The sequence below is a fragment of the Amborella trichopoda genome, chromosome 8 (assembly GCF_054954075.1).
Source record: "Amborella trichopoda isolate Santa Cruz 75 chromosome 8, AtrichopodaSantaCruz75HAP2 v2.0, whole genome shotgun sequence".
NCBI lineage: Eukaryota > Viridiplantae > Streptophyta > Magnoliopsida > Amborellales > Amborellaceae > Amborella > Amborella trichopoda.
Genome location: NC_142343.1, coordinates 27,253,355 through 27,266,300, shown reverse-complemented (window position 1 = coordinate 27,266,300; position 12,946 = coordinate 27,253,355). Strand labels below are relative to the sequence as shown.

Below are 12,946 nucleotides of genomic sequence, written 5' to 3'. Positions count from 1 at the left end.
CAAATAAGTCTCTTCCTATAGAAAGCCTTTTCCTATAGACAGCCTTAGGAAACCCTAAGGAAATCAAAGAAGATGCCAGGGTTGAAAAAAAAAGAAAATATTTCAAGCTGCAAAACCCCTGAAGTTAAGTGGCATGGCCAGAAAATCCAGCTCGAGTTTCAAGCTTGTGTAACTCACCTACATCTCACGCCGAAAACCCTAGAAGGAAAAAATGCCCTAAGTGGGTGAGCTCGATGAGCGCAATAACTTGAAGGGATTAGTTGGTGTGCCCTCTGACTACATAACATCAGGATGAAAGTATCTTTGATGTTAACTAGCCCCTCGAACGTCATGGAATGCCAAAGTATCTACTTCTTTGCCACTTATCTGTCCCTCGAAGGACAAGGAGTGCCAAAGAGGGGCAACTGAAGACACCCCATTTTAAATTTAGCAAATTCTATGATTTCTTAAACCCTTAGGACCACATTATCCTAGTAAAGCCAAAATCCATTGTTCACACAGCCTACGCTGTGACCCAGAACCAATCTGCCTGCTCGGAACGCTGCAAAAGTCCTGTTTTGACCCAAAATCCTGTAAATGCCTTGTTTTACCAAAACAATCATTAAAAATAGTAAAAAACTCTGTTTTGACCCAAATTTTCTCTAAGAGCTTAACAAGAGGCTAAGGAACACACTCAAAGTGCAAAAACTGAATTTAGACCAATTTTATTTGGGAAACACGGGAAGTGTCACCCGGGCGACACTACTAGTGTCACCCGGGCGACACTACCAGTGTCACCCAGACCCTTTTGTCCCAAGTTGGATTTTTTCTTCCCGAGATGGTTTTCTTGTCTATTTTGGAGTTTTTTAGAAAATTTATTTGTGCAACGTTAGGCGTGTCGCCCAGATCTGTACCCCCAAAACTGAAATTTTTGAATAGGGATCTGTTGGTTATGGAAAGTTATCCTTTCCAACAGATCCTTGGCCCTATAAAATCTATTTTTCATCGCCATTCAAAGGAATCTCAGGAGAGCTTCAGAAGATTGAAACCCTAGGGAAGAGTTAGCTGAGAAAACCCTAACCTTAAGCCTAAAACCCTAGACCTAAGGCACAACAACCTTAGATCTAAACTATCATTAGGGAGCAACAACCCTTATACACTAGATATCTACTAGTCAACATGTGAATCAGAGAGGCAAATAGGACGCTGGTACTGATATGGACAAGCCCTCGAAGGCTCGGGAGTCTAGGGCCATTCGATCCGGTTTGGTATTGTTTCTTTTTCTTTCTTTCTTTATTCTTTTACTGTTTTATTTTAGTTTGATCTATTTTGATTAGTTTTCTTTTAAAATTGTATTTTTAGTATTTTGGATCATGCTGGCTCTGCCAAAGATCTGAGAGTGGATCTGCTCGTTTTCCGGCAGATCTGACCTCAGATTTGAATTCGATTTGTCCCACTCATTTTCATTAGTTTAAGGTGTTAAGATCCAAGAGATCTTCATTGGAAGATCTGTCAGATTTTCATTGTAAACAAGTAAACTCCTTACCAATTGAAGAAATGCAAATTTGGGCCTCTTGACCATGGGTGGTTCAGGGCTGATTGGTTTAGTCGTGCCCTTGTTCTAGATTTGGGTCTTTGCCTCATTAATGGGTTTGACTTCCATCTTGTTTGAGACTTCCTGGCTACCCCAAGTTAATGTTTTCCAACTCAACAAGAGTCTAGGTGAGAGTTCTTTGGGCTAATGAGCTGCCCTGAGCTCAGATTGGAGTGGATTAGGCTCTAACATTATGACATACTCGGCCCTTGCTTGGGGTGCCCCAACTTGAAATGGGCTCGAGTGTAGCTTCTTTGAAGACCTAAACCGCCACAGGTTTAAGTCGAGCAGGTTTGAGCTCGACAACTTGAGCAACTGGTTGCTCGGTTTGTTCGGGCTTGACGGGGTCGTCGATGTCGGACCGGAGCTCTATCACTTTTAGAGGTTTGGTTTTGCCCGGAACCTTATAGATTACTTGCCTTACTATGCCCCAAGCTATCTCTTTGACATGCACCATATGACGTGCCTCTTCGACCTCATTGACACCAAGGGAAGCAAGAGGGGAGAATGGGTTTACATCTTTGGCTGAAGAAGGGACATAATCTTTCATGCTCTTCTTTTTCTCGCCCTTGAATCGATCCTTCAATGTCTTGGTCACCCAGCCCCATATGCGAGCTTGACCATTATTCCCCTTCTCAATTGCCTTGTAGAACTGCCCCCGAGTGAATGCAAGCAATTCCTCCAACCTCTTATCATGTGCAGTATCAACGTTTTAGATGGGATGTATAATGAAAGTCTTGAAGAGTTCAGATGGTGTTGCAGTAAGCATAGAGGTGGCTAACTATTAGGTCTCAATGCTCGGGTGCTTGAGCATATGCATGCCTCCTTTTGTTTTGCCTCGATTTGGGGCTAGCAAAAATTGGGCAGCATAACGGTCCTTTGCAACTCTGGAGGTCAGAGCCCCAAGTAGAGAAAGCACAGGAGGCGTTCAATTTGTCTTAAAAGAGAGGTTTTGTCCTGAGTTCATCCTCGGGGGCCACACATGAGATAGTGGGGGAGATGATAGGAGGGTACTCGGGGGAAAGGTTTTTTAGTACCAGATTGTAAGAAATTTCGGTAGAATGTAGGGGTTATGAGAAGTAGGGGGCCTGTACTGTCGATTTTTCCCCTCAAAGCTTGGGGTAGATCCCTGGGTTCCTTAGTCCCCATCTCTCGCTTGTTCTTGGTACTAAAGAGAAAAGAAGTAAAGGAGAGAAGAAATGAGACGAGAAGAAAGAGAGAAAGATCGATACTTAGAGAGGTACCATCACCTTGAGGGAAACCTGCACCTAGATGAGGGGAAACCGATGCCTAGATGAGGGGAGACCGACACCTTGAAAGGAGCATGGATGTAAGGTGGTGTACGGTGTAGTGTATGAATGGGTATAGGTATGATATATGAATAGGTATGGGTATGGTATATGGACGGGTATGAGCAAGGTGTATAGATCAGTATGGGTATGGTGTATAGATAGGTATGATATATGGGTAGGTATGGTATATGGATAGGCGTGATGTATGGGTGGGTGTGGTGTATAGGTAGATATAGTGTATGGATAGGTATGATATAGGGTGTATGGTATATAAAGTAGGGAGTATGGAAGTGGGAAGTTTAGAAGTGTGGGATAGGGAAGTGGAGAGTTTGGAAATGTAGGGTACGGGAGAGGGGTATGAGTAAAGTATTTTATCTTCTCGCTCAAGGGTAAAGGATTTTCAATGAAGCTCAAAAGAACACACTCTCTCTCTTAATTTTCAACTCATTTCATTCAATATAAGCCATCTTTTTACAAATGAAGTGAGAATATTTGTATAGAATCATCAAAAAAACATGATTGGATGCTTAAACGTAACCCTAATTGACTAAAAATAAATAAAGGAATTAAAAGTGAATTTCATTTTTATGCAAAAATGATCATTATGCCCCTCCATAGAATTGTGCAAATGAAAAAAACCATCCCTTCAAAGGGCCTTCTTGTCTTTGCCATGGGTTGGGCCTATTTTTTATACATTCCAGCGACCCAATGTCTTAGAAACGTTGGTCGTCTCGAGGTGATCGATTTGATATACATTTTGAAGCATGAATCAAACTTTTGAACTTGGTTCAAAAATCCAGTCAAAGCCCACAAAGTTTAAATCTTTGATCTTCGATCTTGCATATTTTGTCACGTTCTTGGTCATATTTTTTATCACAAATCGAAGGGGAAGTCGTGATCATTTTGTGATGAAAATCCCCAGATTTGGTGTCCGTTTGATCACTTTTCCATTTTTGAAGGTTGTCGAAAAATGGGTTTCCGACGACCGAAACCCTGTGCCTACTTGCGAGATTGAATCTAATGCCTTCCGAACCTCGATCTTGAGAAAATTTTACTTCAAATCGAATTCCTTAGAGTTACGGTCGCAAAGGACCCTACCTTGAGGTTATCTGACATCGGGGCTTCGAGAAACGATCATGGGAATGAAAGGATGTCATGCCCTAAAATTTCTGCATTTCATGATTTCTTGTCATACTCTCTTATATCATCCGTTCTGGGCATCATTTCAGGCCATGCCATATTTCAAAATGTGCATCTCGATGAGGTGAACAACATAGTGAAATTTGGGGTCAATAAGCCTTAAGATGAAAAAGATATGACTATTGCAAGAAATCTCGTTTTTAGAAAACACAATTTTCATTAAGGAAAACTGGTTCATTAATGCTCATGAATAATGTAAGGCCCACCCATTTTAGGAAAGTCAGGCCTAGAGGGGTCCGAATAAGCAAAAACTTAGTATTATGGGGTTTTGGGGCCTTCCGAGTTCATCTGTGGTGGTCTGGTGATCACGTAAGACCTTGGCAATATAGCTCTAGTTATGAGGTATTTTGTGCACGTTGAAGAGCAGCATTGTAAATAAAATTTCGTTCTATTCTGCTGAATCTTTGTCAGATTAAAACGAAACTTGACAGGTATGTTTGGGAAGTCAAATACCATCCTCATACTTTTTGAGGCGAGGATAACGCCTTTTCAAATTCTTCTAAAATTAGGCTATTTGGTCATGGTCTTCTGTAGTCAATTGGCATTTTTGGTACCTGCGGGTCTAGGTTACAACCGTCTCTTTTTTTATTCGTACCGACGATACAAGTGTGTCAAAAATACCCTTTAACAGTGATCAGTGTAAATTATATAAGATCAAAAGGAAGTTTGGCTAATCCTTTGACAAAAGGCCTCGCAATGGATCACATTAGTAAGATATAAAAAAGAATGGGGCTTGAGGTCGTTCAATAATCATATACAGTGGGAACCCAACCTAGTTTTTTGCAACTTCAAAGGTTTAGGTTCAATATGGTAAAAGCAAACTATACGATCATTAGTTTCGTCACTAGATGACAAAATATTATAAGCACCTATTAGTAGAAATTCCTTATGGTAGAGAAGCCTAATGATAAACTGTATGTTTATAGGTTGAATTTTCGCTGTGGTTTCGAGTTCTGAGTTGAGCCGTTTCATTAAACCCCTCTGTATAAACAAGGTCATCTATTGGTGGACGTGGACCAAAACCTCTTGACCCCAATCTCTGGAATATCGACTCCTATTGTTGTCTATAGATTGTTCATAAGTCAACGTGCTTTACATACATGGGCAATTAATAGACACACTTATATAAGTTGGAAGTGAGCCTACTTCCTATTATATGAGACTTGTCCCTAGAGCGATTATGAAATCGGGATATATGCACAAGGCCCAAAATGTGCTGACAGTTAAAGACACTAGAGTTGAATATTATTCATGAGTTATGCTACCGGTCTGTTATACAAGCAATCTGGTTCAGAGTTATATGTTGACATGGTACTTGATGGACTCTGTAGTGTAAACTCTAAATGAAGGTTCAAGGCACACAATTGACAGTATTGAAGGGGAACAAATATTGTCTTAAAATAGCACTTCCGCGTGTCCGAAAACAAAAAGATTGAAGCTTCAATTTTCTTAATTTGTTTATCTTTTTGCCCCATTTTCACTCAACCAATCTCCCAACATTAAATAATGTTGAGGTCTTCACTAATCAGGCAAATTGTTATTACTTGTGCATCTTGTATTTTCTAGTTTCTTTTCGTATTATTTTGTTTATTTTTTCTTGTTTTGTTTCTTAGTTACCACGCCAAAAAACTGGGCATGTTTTGATATCGAGGATTAATGGAGCTTTGAGACCCCACTAGCTTTTGGTTTCCATTTGGTTCCAACAGCTTGACCACCAGCTCTTTTTGTGTTGTGTGCAAGTTTTGAAGGATTGTGTACCCTTGGCTTGAGAGAGAGAGAGAGAGAGAGAGAGAGAGAGTACTGGTTTTATATGGAAGTTGATTAAGCGATTACTTGGGTTTTGCTTAGACTTTACGTGTTTGGACAATGGTGTTGGTATAATTTGGAGGACTAGTTCTTTGCCTGAGAAAGAGAGACCACTGATGAGAAAGAAAGATGAACCCAACATGATGGAGTGGATTGAAAGAGAGAGAGGGAATGAGAGTACTAGTTTTAAAACAGTAATATTGGATTTTATTTTGAGGATCAAAACAATGTGTGAGATTCTTGTTTTTCTTTTTGAGCAATTAAAAAAGAAATAATAGTGTGCATACAAATACTTCATGTCATTTAGAAGTTTAGCAAAGAGCAGAAATCCCAGCATTTTATGTTTACGAGAGTAGCAAGAAGGTTTTGATGCTGTAGCTTTCAAGAAGCTGTCTGGCAGTGCCATTGTCGGACAGCCTTGGCCTTTTTGGCATTGGAAATCCCTAAAGGCCCACCCGTGCATCTAAATAGTTTGTTCGGTGTTTTATCGAGTGTCCGGTATTGTCATTACAGGCAATTGTAGAAAAAAAAAAAGAGGCCCGTTATTAGGGCTGCTTCTCGTAGTTTTCGCAAAAACTTTTCCTATGTTGTTGTGAAAAAATAAAAAATAAAAAAATAAGCTCACCATATTGATAGAAGTAGGGTTGTACTGCTTTACTATCATTTCATTTTGATAGTGTAAATTTGACATATCTTTTAAAATCATATCAAAAGATGGTATATCTTTTAAGAGAGTGCACCACCCACACTGTGTCACAAGTAAAGATTATAACCTTGTGCAAATGTTTCAAAAAAAAAAAAAAAAAAGGGTATAAAAGAAAAAAGAAAAAACTTATATAAGGTTGCAACTTTATTTGTAGAAATAGGTTTATAGTATTCTATACCAACATTGTCATATTTGTTTCGAGGTCTTCTTCAATTTGGTAAAAAAAAAAAAAAATTTAAATAAATTAGATATGGAAAAAGTTTATGTAAGGTTGCAACCTTAAAGTGTAGAATTACATATGTACCTCAAAAATCCACCGGAAAAGGTTGTTTTAATGTTTTTCAACCTTCTAATTGAACATCTCGACATTGAGATGTATGAATATATATAAAAAAAACATTTTGAATCTTAAAAATAGTGCATCTTGCAACACATTATCTAGACAGTCCATTTTCAAAATTTTCACATGTTTATAGATCTACTTAATTGTAACTATTTCGGGAGTTTAAAATTGTATAATTAGATATGAAAATAGATTTTCAAATAATCCTAAGAATTTTTTACATCAAAATTACATATTATGATAAAATTTGGAGGTGCACCTTAATCAGATTGTTTAAAGTTGCAACCTTATAAAAATAATTCAAAAAATTCAAAAAAATAAAAAATTAGGTTTATACAATATTTCTTTGTTTGGCCCGAAAAGGCCAATGTTAAGTCGAATTTGTCGAAGTAGACTTGAATCTGACTGAAGCGGTAACGCCAACACATAAAAATAATGCAAAATTAAAAATAAAAATTTTAAAAAATAAAAAATAAAAAAGTACTTATATGTAGATATTTCTTTGCTTGGGCCGAAGGGGCTGAAGTTTCGGTCGAATCTGCCCGAAATAGACCCGAATCTGATCGAAGTGACAGTACCAAGTTTAGTTTCGTTTCGGTCTAGGCCTAAAATCCGAAAGCCGAAATGAATTTGAAAACACTGTTGTTGTATACTGTCTATTTTATTTAAACAGTGTGGATTGATCTAAAAATATGTCAAATCTAAACCATCTAAATAAAATAAATAATGTAAAGTATCACAACTTTATTTCTACAAATAAAGTCGGCACCCAAAAAACAAAAAAAATCAACGGAACGAGAGAGGAACGTTGTTACCCAGCTAAAGACAGAGAAGGAAAAACACTACAAAAAGAGCACCAAGAACCTCATGACCTTTTCGTACATTTTTGGCGCGAAGCGCCGCTTTCAACCGAGTTGGCGTGTTTGATATCAGGAAGACACGCGATTGAATGCACCTGCCATTTCCTTAAATATATATTTGGTATAAAATCGAATTCTTTATCATAATTTATCCTTTTAACTTTTGTAATTAATAACACAAAATAAGGTGAGAGATTGAGTGGTTGCCCAGGACAGTCAACCTTTTGAATTTCAAGTTCGACCCTTTCACAACATTTCTGACTCAGTATCCCAAGTTTCAATAGCTAGGACTTAATAATTTTAGCTCCCTATCCATTTTAAATTTACCGGAAAAAAAGAAAAATAAAAGAAAAAGACCCATTTAAAGACTCGAAATCATATCCAAAAATGACTTCTAGATGATGATTTAGTCCTATATATAATGAAAAGTGCAAAAGGGCTCCAATCGGACTTACTAATTTTCGGAAATGGGATGGTATAGAATGAAACTGTTTACCTTTTATCAAAGGAGGTCACAATTACTTATAGTTGTGGTTTTAATAAGGTTTCAATCTTAAACAATCTAATTAAGATCCGCCTTTAAATTTTATCATAAACATAATTTTGGCATAACAAACTTTTAAGGTGATCCGAGAATCTACTTCTATTTCTAATTATAAAACTTTAAACTCTAAAAATAGTTCAAATCAAGTAGACGTATAAACACATTCTTGAAAATGCGTGGTCCAAAATAATGACTAGCAATATACATTATTTTTCCAACTCAAAATGTTTTTTTTTTTTCATATTTATACATTTCGATGTTAATGTGAAACTTAACGGCCTCAGTGTTTAACCAAGTGTGAGAAAATATGTTTTTAGCGTTGACTTTGATCAGTGTAATAAATGCAATCACCAAATTTTACAATTAATGATCAAGATTAATTATAACCACTTTGTACAAAAAAGTAAATAGCTTTATTATATACTTTCCTTTAAGAAATTTGCGTTTTTATGATAAAAGCCAATCCAAAAATAAATTCCATAATCACACTATAATGAAAACTTCTCAAGAGTTGGAGCAGTAAATTCCATAATCACACTATAATGCTAACTTCTCAAGAGTTGGAGCAGTATGCTATTTTATTCAATTTCATACCCTTCTTTTTCAAACCCATAAAATACACCACGTAAATATATTCAGACGATCATCAAGGAAGAGATCCAAAATGATATACAAGAAACTGAATTTTTTTTGCTATTTTACTTACAGCTAAGCAGCTTTAGCACAAAGCCTAAAGGAAAAGGTTTGATCTGATGCTGATCCTTCTGCTTTTGAACCTCGAGCCATTCTTGGATGGTTTCCATGGGAACCCACTTGTGCATAACCAGAGGAAGAGCTGTTTCTCAGCCCTGATCTCTGCTTTTTCATGGCTTCTCTTCGACGGTCATGATCTGCGATCCTGGCAAAACACCACTTCGACTGAGAAAACGAAATCAGAAATGGGGAAAGTTAAACAAGAAAAATTATAAAACGAGAAGAAAAAAAAAAGCAAAATAAAATAAATAAAATGCAACCCGCAAAAACCCAAATGGGAAAATAAAAAAAAAGCCAGAAAGAAATTAGAAATGGGGAAAGTGAAATAAGAAAAATTATAATTCCTTTTTTTTCTTTTTGAAAAAAGAATAAAGAGAGGGTTAAGGAAGACGAACTCCATGGATGAAAGTGCAAAACGAGGTATGATCCCGGAGATACAAAGAGGGAGACCACGGCTTGGTTGGATCAGGGTGCTCTGCATTTCTGCAGTCTTCTTGCTTCTTTTTCTGCTTTATTTCTGGAGGGCAAAGGAAGGGGGCTTGCCCGCTTTAAAAGGGGGAATAAGATGTAGAGAAAGAAAATGTGATGAATAGGAGAGAGAAACTTGAGTTTCCTTTTTATCCATCCAATAAGGACGGTTTTCCTCCTTATTGTTTTTTAGAAAGGAATAAGAGTGAGAAAGAAGGATGATATGAGCGACTATAGTATGCTCGTGCCGGAACATAGGGTAGCAGTAAAGTAGCTATTTCGAGAAGGAAAAAGTTCATGGAGCTCTAAACAATTAAATTGAACCACCTAAAATACTATCATCAAATTCATCATGCATGGACTGGAGGAAAAAATGGAGTTCAAGTTCTGAAATAATTCATTTTATAACACATTTCAATTTTCAAGATTTTCAAGTTTTCATAGATATGTTCGATCTACACTATTTTTTTAAGCTTTACACTTTATAATTAGTGATGAAAATATTTTTTTAAGGCTGTTAAAAATAATTTTAATATTGAAACCACATTTCTCAATACTATTTGAAGGTGTGCTCCAATTTGATTGTTTAGAACTTCGGCTCTATATAAACCACACCCTTTAGAGAATTTTTTGAAGCGAAAATTTGGATTTTGCTTCATCTAAATCTTTCCTTTCAAGCATTGGACGTTTGTGTGCAATCTTGGGATGTGTTTCTTTTTAGGTATATAGCGAGTGTGTTAACCCTTTTTTTTTTTTTTAATTGAGGTTGGTCATGAAAGTTGGACGGGGTGAACTAGCACAGTTTATGCGGTTTTTAATTTTTTTCCTTTTTACTAGCTAGAGGTCCAAATATATAAAATAAACTTAACAAAATGGATTCTAACTTGCTGCCACTTAATACAACTCTTAGATTTCAATAACAAAAATTACATAAGACTTAGTTGGGATCAAGAAACACAAAATGCATAACAAGATGAAGATGAAGGATGTAGATTTAAAGATTTTGAAATCGTGATTAAACTGCAAAAAGATTAAAGCTTATCAGCTCGTAAAAACTATATATAAACTCATCGCTCATTTTGAGAGGGGTTCACATATTTTTAGTTAAGACATTTGGCTTGCATTTTTTGGGAGAGGTCGGATACTTTCAGAAGTGGACTTATCTTAAGTTCATTTCTAGAATTAAGACACAGGACGCAATAAGAGATATAGTTCTCATATATGACTGTGCTTTGAGCAAGAGAGGAGATTATTTTATGCGATCCACTTGAAGCTCGATCTTGAAGGAAGATCGGACTTGAGGATTAGTATCCCTGCATCTAGTTACAGGTACACATGCTGATATGCCTTTTGATATTATTTTCTGTTTTGATATGTCTATATATTCTCTCCCCTAGAAACTTATGTACATGTTTCAAGGTCCAAATCAAGGGTATTCGGCTTATGTTTTTTTTCTTTGACTCATGTAATTGTAACAGAGGATTAAACCTCTGGAATTGTTCTGTTCCCAGTATATGATATAAAAACCTGTGTTTCTATGATATGGAATGCATGGACGAATTTAGCCCTAAATGTGATGTCCTCTGATCTTTATTTGGAGTATAATGTTTGTTTAAACATCTTAATCATCTAAACATCGTATTTTTTGGAGCGTCCACTTCTATAATTGAAAGAGTCCCTTGGCGTTCATACACCATTTGATAACATTGGAAGAGTCTCCTTCTATAATTAAGTCAAGGACCTGGCAATCAACATTCAAAACATGACATTTGAGCTAAGTAGCTCAGCTTCAATAGCCTGGCAAAGGGGAAAGAAAGCAGTCAACTGGTCGTCCATATGATGTGTGCTCCTCTATAGCCAACTATCGACCCATTATTCTTAAACTCCCACTGAAATTGAGTTTAACCCACATGACAGGTGGAGGCTTCCATACTGTTGCTTTTCTGATTTTAAATCTTTTTATAATCAGGAGATAGCCAAAATTGGTATGGAAATCTTTGCAGGGAACATCTTTAAAACCCTCAGATGCCTTTGTCTTATAAGTAATAGTTCTCAAGACAAGTTGCTGAAGTAGGTCATCAGACCTCATTTTGTTTTCAAAAACCTTCGAATTTCGTTCATCCTACATATGCCATAAGGTCATTGCCACTGTAATCCTCCACAAAACCAACCCTTTCTTTGAAAAAGGTATACAATTCAACTGCACTGACATTTGTGAGACTGTCTCAAGCATAATCCAAACACACTAGATTTTGGAAAATACCCATCTCCACAAGTTAAAAGTGAAGTACCAAAGCGGGAATACATGGTCATTAGATTCAACATCTTTTTTTTTGCATAAAATACACCCATTTACAATAACCCTTCCATGTTGCACCAAAGATAAAGTTCTACTTTTGCTTAACAACCACATGAACGTCTTTATCCTTTGAGGAACCTTGAAATTCCACACTTTAGAAGCTCCCAAGGGAATATTGTAATGTACGTCCATATTAATAACCTGGCATAAATATTTGACTGTGTAGCTTCCCCTAGTTCCAGCTCCCAGACTACCTTACCTGCTCTTTCAAGGGAATGAAGACGGGAATGGAGTCGTCGAAGTAGTTCTATATACTGGTGTGCCATCTCATTGTTAACTCTTACGTATCTTAACTTACATCCCAAATGAAATTTAATCTCCCAACGCACCAGACCTTTGACAATACATGATTTATGGATAACATTCCTCTATAAACTTCAAGAAATCGGTTTCGTAAGAATTGCTCCCCTATCCATTGGGTGGACCAAAATTTGGTTTGCCTTCCTCCACCACCCTTTAACCAGTAAAACCTCATTGAAAAGTTGAAGTCTCCTTACCCCTAGACTCCCAAGCTTTTTTAGCAAACATACCTCTTCCCACCTGATTAGATGATACTTCTTCTGCTATGTCCCTTCATCAAATTTTCTAATTTCTAGATTTAACCTTTGAAGCTTTGCAACGGGGGAGATAATAGATTGGTAGATTAGATAAGGTAGCCTTTTATCACTGTGATTATGCTTTCAAATATAAATATCTTCCCTTCCATACATCCAACTTAATATGGAATCTTTCAATTATAGGTTCCCGTGAGGGCTCAGGCTAGTATCTATTAAAGGTAGACAAAGTATTTGACTATTATCATAGCTTAACACGATACCTATTCACTAATTTCCTCTTCAGTACAATTGATGCATGTAGGCTTGTATTTTGCCAAATTAATTTTAGCCCTTGAAATTAACTGATAGCACTTTGAAAACAACCATAAAAGTTTCACTTGATCAAAGGCCGCCTTCAAAAAGATAAGTGTAGCATCAATGTATTGTAAAAAAAAAAAAAAAAGACGATGCAGCCAATGTTAGAAGTTGGTAATCCTTCAGGCACA

At 36.8% G+C, this 12,946-nt stretch overlaps 1 long non-coding RNA gene across 1 annotated transcript; it reads right to left on the bottom strand.

The window, feature by feature from the left end:
* Window positions 1–8,835: 8,835 nt before the first annotated feature.
* LOC148780989 (uncharacterized) lies at window positions 8,836–9,752 on the bottom strand. Its single transcript, XR_016061120.1, has 2 exons — window positions 9,473–9,752; window positions 8,836–9,222 (listed from the first exon to the last, which is right to left on the bottom strand). It is a non-coding gene; the product is annotated as an uncharacterized LOC148780989 (long non-coding RNA).
* Window positions 9,753–12,946: the final 3,194 nt, after the last annotated feature.